We start from the raw sequence: 6568 nt of genomic DNA, 5'->3' as shown, positions 1-6568 counted from the left end.
GTCAGCCCCACCGATCAGCACCTTCCACTCCCTCCCCGCACATCCGATCAGCTGTTTCCTGGCGTGTAGGAGACTTGGGGGGGGGGAGGAGCAAGGTCACGGCAGGCTCAGGGGAGGGGACCGGAAGAGGTGGAGTGGGGACAGGGCCTGTGGCAGAGCCAGGGGTTGAGCAGTGAGCACCCTCGGCATATTGGAAAGTTGGCGTCTGTAGCTCCAGCCCCAGAATCAGTGCCTATACCAGGAGCTGCATATTAACTTCTGAAGAGCCGCATGTGGCTCCAGAGCCACAGGTTGGCCACCCCTTCTCCATGTAATTAAAGTGCTGTGGCTGATGTTAGGGCCTTCTGACTAGGGCTATGTGGTACTGCTTTCTGATCCGGTTTATAAGCAATTCTGGCAAATTGCCTCTAGGAGAATGGAAAACACCTGTTCAAATGTAGTACTTCAAAATGCATTTTAACTATATTTACTCAAATGTATACACTAAAAAGTAGAAGCAACTGGAATTTTGTATGGTCGTTTCTACTTGCAGGATCACACAAAAGCAGCTATTTTTATAGACACAGGAGAGCCTTTGTGTTGAGTTATAGAGAAAGTATATCTATATACTCTATACAGTGAGATGGATAGTTAAAAAATAGCATGTAATTTTTATTTATACCGACAGGGTGAGGGACGATCACAGTTTGGGAGAAGGGTACCTGGACTTTAAGGAGAGGTACTTAATTAAGGAGAATTTGAACCCTGCAAAACAACAGCTTCAAAGCCACTTGTTTAGCTCCTTCATTTTATAATTTGTTATGCATGTCGTCAGAATGCATGCTTCCCCCACAATTGAAACAAGTACATTCAAGGAATATTTTTGCATACTGCTCTGTGGGTTTAGAGTGGCATCTTCTCATCAAAACAGGAATGAGCACAGAACAGACAGGCAAAGAACAACTGGAAGCTATTTGGAGAGAGACTCTTTCAAACAGCTACACAACTCAAAGAGAAAGAAAAGACAAACAAGCCAGGATATTCCAAACAGTCAGCCACGGTACAGATGCCTCTGACATGAAATGCAAGCATACAGAGCAGCAAGGAACTCTTTTTCATCAAAATGACTATTACTGATCTCCCACATACTTTCATGGAAACAGCTGTACTTCAAACAAGATGTCCCATGTGCAACTTGCAACAGTAAGCTCCTGCTTCACCACAAGACCTAAGTTGGAGAAACCCCAAGTCTGGTGTTCAAACCTGGTATCCCAGATACATTAAAATTTGACAGCCAAGCTCAGGAGCTCTGTGCACTGCCCCCTTGCTGGAAACAGAACACGCCACTCCCCTTGCTCCATGGAGAGTATATCCAAATACTGACAGATTTCCAGGCCCTGTTTGTGTGCATTATTCTAAAGTTTGAAGAATGGGCTAGAATTCAATTTCTATTGACAAATATGGCAAAATAATATTTATAAAGTTGGGCAATCTTTAATTGACCAATCGAGATACAACCTAACATTTTAATATGTGCCTTGTGCTAAACAAACACTCCTGCTGCATATTCCTCACATGAACTCAGACTCCTCAGACTTATCAAAATTCTTTCTATAACAGACAACTGGGACATCACAACAGCATTATCACTTTAAGGGGAATGAGCAGGAGATGCTCTAGAGTTTAAGGAAACAAGAATCCTGTTTGCAGGCAAACAACCCTCAAAATAAGAGGATAGGGAAATGCAAAAAGTAGATGCATTCAAAGCAGAATATTTGCAAGGTGGCACAGGTGGCCTTTCAAGAATAAATGGTGCAATTTTAGGAGATTTGTTTTAAGTGAAGTAGAAAACAATCAGTCCTTATCTCTCCTGTGGGACAGCTGGGGAAGTGGCCAATCAGCCAGAAAACAGCAATAAAACATCATCTAAGCAAACCTTATGATTGCTAATGCAATTTACTGGCTTTAAGTCCCCATTACAAACTGAGTTTAGAACTGGAAGTAACAAAAGGGCTGCTGGACCAGATGAAGGAGAAGAAGAAAGGGCCATCCGAACGTAAACTCCACTAGGACTTCAAGACTGATGATATACAGGAGAGAAGAGACTACTAGAGAGCTGACAATGAAAAGAATTATACATAGTTACTTGACTATATAGCATATGTATGTCATCCAGGGCCACATGAGTTTATAAAGTCTTCCAAAAGTAAATCAATTAATTTCTGTTGTGCCCCAGATTATGTGCTGGTACTAGCCCCAACCACAGAAGATAGCTACAAAACTGTAATATAAGGTTACTCACCACAAAGGAAATGATCAAGGAGATGTGTAGAAATGCTACAACTTAACTTATAAACAAAGCCCGTACATTAATTAACTTTACTTAAGCTATCACCTTTCAATGTTTTTTCCCCTGGAGAAAGGTCACCCATAGGAAATGGATATGAGGTTGGAGGGGGACAAAAACAGTGAAAATTACTGCATACGGGAGACCATAATGTAAGTGAGCACCTTTAATACCTTGGACGTCATCCTTCCCCCACAAGATCTGGGTGAAGCTCCCAGAGAAGATGATTTTCTTTTACACCACTACATAGTAGCTCTCCCTACTTAGCTGATGGCTGTATTTGTCTGGAAAGAGCTGCATCTCACCATATACACATGACCAGAATCAATTATTTCAATTCCCTAATCAGCTTGCAAGAGGAACATGTCGGCACAATCTATACACCAGGCCATTTGCCTTCAAGAACTACAGCTCACCAGACAAAAACATTCTGCAGTGTTATGATTACAAAATTTATATTAGGATTTGAAAAATATAACTTTTTCATATCCCAAATGGCCATAAAGGCTAAAGTGAAAACATATGGTGCCTTTCACTGTTCCTCCTCTACTTCTCCGACTATCAGATGAGATGCTTCATGGTAGAAACCAATAGAGTTTCTAGGAAAGACAAATTATTTTATTTAACATGGATAATCAAAATCACCACCATCACAAAAATCTCTTATCAAAGTTCCTTGCCAAGCACATCCCCAAGGCAGTGAGATGCTAGCTCTGGTCATTGGGAAGTTACTGCCATTTTAAAGATATTTCAACAGACTGATTCATTCAGATAAGATTCAGATCAAAATAATTTTATTACTGATCCCATTGCTTTTTACCCTTCATTTTCTCTCCCTTTTGTTTCTTTAGCTCACACTGTTTATTGTGCTTTTTAACCTGCTACTACAGCAGAAAATCCACACTATGTCATCACTTGCTGAGGCAAGGAGCCCACCACTGTAAATCTGGTTATAGCAATCATTTGCTTTGAAGTGGGCAATTTTAAAAGAAGTTTGATTGGTACCTTTTAACATTTATTTGTGAAGAATAATTACTGGACATGGGTGTAGTACTGGCGACACTGATTGTGCCTTTGGACATAACCTCAAGACCATTAGAGCATTTATACATGTCATACTAGCCTTAAAATAATTAAAGAAGATTTTGGCAATGATTGCTTCTCATGGAGAATTATATCTGGATTTACCAGCTACCTTTGCATCTTTACAAAATGGCTTTAACTTGGGAAACAATTAACAACCAAGATTTCATGCATTTTCAAGTAATCTGCATGCCTGCTGGATCAGAGCACCAAAGCCACGTGCTATAGCTCTGACAGATCTTATGAGGCAATATTTGAGGAACAGCACCACACTCTGGTACCAGGTCTTCTGGCATAACCTCCACTAGAATCCTCAGAGAGCTTCTCCTGGGGGGCTGGCCAGACAGGCATCCTAATGGGGACAACCATCTGACCAGCCCAGATCAGAGGAATCCCTAATTTTCCTGGGAAATCTAGGATCCAGAAAAGCCAGTGCATCATATCTCTTTGGAACATCTCTCTTTCAGAGACATTCCTTTTTGCACTGTGCAGCCTCTTCGAGCCACCAGAACTATAGAAGCTGAGCCTCTGAGTTTGCTAGTTAACTACTGCTGAAGAGCCAACGCAAAGAGTAGAATGCATTTTTAGAAGGATTCACAGCTATCTCAGTGGCTGATTTTTGTTTTTCAGTGACATATAATAGGGTAATTTTAATATCAGATATTTAGAATCTAGAGGACCTTTTTCAGATCAGATGTAGGTCAAATTTAGGGATAATCTACTAGGCAGTGTCTCCCACATATAGAAAGAGAACTATGCAGAAACGGTTCTAGCCTTCCCTGAAACTGTATAGGAAAACTTCTGACCCTCTTGGGCTCAAACAGTGCAGGACATGATCTACTGAGGGCTTCACTAAAGTGAGTAATAAAACAGACCAATGGTAAAATTACCAAGGCTGTTTTCCCTTTTGTATAGTGTTACCCTTAGAGCAGCTGGGAATGGGCATTTATTAACTAGAACACATCCTGGAACTTATTTTTAGTCCATTTAATAAATTACATGAAGCAGGATTTAAGTATATGTTCAATTTTTAAAAGCAAACAAAAAAGTCCATGCTGGCATCACTCCAAATCTGTGCCATCCGCTCTGCAGTTCCAAAGTATAAAAATGAGAAGGAAAGCAGCATAATGTTGATGCCTGGGACACATAAAGGGAGCAGTGCAGACACATATATACTCAAACATACATATGTGCACACAGTACAGATTTTTGGCGACCAGTTAGATATATCCACTGCCTGGAACTCTTGCTTCATTATTGGTAAATACAGTTCTACTAATCACACAAATCTGAATCAATTTGTAAAGAATAAACATTAAGTTTGGAGACCTTTGTAAAATAACCCTCCTCCCTGCAACATCAAGCCTTACCTTCCTGAACCCGAGGGAGTCGAGAGCGATCTATCTGAACCTCAGTCATCTTGAGGGCTGCAACTTTGTGTCTCTACAGCTAACAGCTCTCAGGCACCTCCTCTGGCATTAATACAGTGACAGTCTACAAAGACAAAAGAAGCACGTTACTGGTCTGCTCTTTTTCTTTAAAAGATAACTTCAGGCAGTGTCAGAGATGCCAATGGCAATATATTACACAAGAGCAGGCTGGTATTGTAAATTTAGAAAAAGTGTTGCCCCAGCATGTTTGCACTGAAAGCTGAAAATGTTAGTCTATCCAAGGTTCTTATATGGCTCACATTGCCAAAGCATCTGAGATCTTCACAATTTTTATTAAAAAAAGAAAAGGAGTACTTGTGGCACCTTAGAGACTAACCAATTTATTAGGGCATAAGCTTTCGTGAGCTACAGCTCACTTCCTCAGATGCATATCGTGGAAACTGCAGCAGGCTTTATATATACACAGAGAATATGAAACAATACCTCCTCCCACCCCACTGTCCTGCTGGTAATAGCTTATCTAAAGTGATCATCAGGTGGGCCATTTCCAGCACAAATCCAGGTTTTCTCACCCTCCACCCCCCCACACAAATTCACTCTCCTGCTGGTGATAGCCCATCCAAAGTGACAACTCTTTACACAATGTGCATGACAATCAAGACTCTCCTTACAATGTGTATGATTGTACAATTGCAAATTTGATACAATTAACTTAGGCTTGAATAGAGACTGGGAGTGGCTAAGTCATTATGCAAGCTAACCTATTTCCCCTTGTTTTTTCCTCCTCCCTCCCCCCCCCCCCAGACATTCTTGTTAAACTCTGGATTTGTGCTGGAAATGGCCCATCTTGATTATCATACACATTGTAAGGAGAGTGGTCACTTTAGATAAGCTATTACCAGCAGGAGAGTGGGTTTGTGTGTGTGTGGGGGGGTGTGTGTGAGAAAACCTGGATTTGTGCTGGAAATGGCCCACCTTGATTATCATACACATTGTAAGGAGAGTGATCACTTTAGCTAAGCTATTAGCAGCAGGAAAGTGGGGTGGGAGGAGGTATTTTTTCATGCTTTGTGTATATATAAAAAGATCTTCTACACTTTCCACAGTATGCATCCGATGAAGTGAGCTGTAGCTCACGAAAGCTCGTGCTCAAATAAATTGGTTAGTCTCTAAGGTGCCACAAGTCCTCCTTCTCTTTTTGCGAATACAGACTAACACGGCTGTTACTCTGAAACCTCTTACAAAATGTGTCACTAATTATGCTAAACAATCTGTTCCACCTTGTGTATTTAGTTGTGATGCTGCGAGTACCTTTCCCAGACCTGAAGAAGAGCTCTGCATGGCTCCAAAGTGTCTCTCTTGCCAACAGAACTTGGTCCAATAAAAGATATTACCTCATCCACCTCATCGCTCTAATATCCTGGGACCAACACAGCTATAACAACACTGCACTGAGACAGCTATAATAACACTGCAGACAACAACAGAAAATATCCCTCTGTGTCTGTGTGTGTGTGTGTCTGTACTTATGTCTATTTATGCCCCTATCTCCATGTATTTGTTCCTGCATCTGAGTGTCTCCATACCTCTCTGTGTCTGTATGTATGTGTGTGTTTATCCTGGGTGTGTGTCTGTCCTGGGTGTCTGTAGGTACCTGTGCATGTCTGTCCTGGGTGCATAGGTACCAACTTCTCCTGGTGCCGGTGGGTGCTCGTGCTCCCCCGCCCCCGCCTCCACCCCTACCCTGCCCCCATTCCAACCTCTTCCC

Source organism: Lepidochelys kempii, chromosome 18 (genome assembly GCF_965140285.1).
Source record: "Lepidochelys kempii isolate rLepKem1 chromosome 18, rLepKem1.hap1, whole genome shotgun sequence".
Lineage (NCBI taxonomy): Eukaryota > Metazoa > Chordata > Testudines > Cheloniidae > Lepidochelys > Lepidochelys kempii.
The sequence above is the reverse complement of the archived record's forward strand: the minus strand, read 5'-3'. Positions refer to the sequence as shown.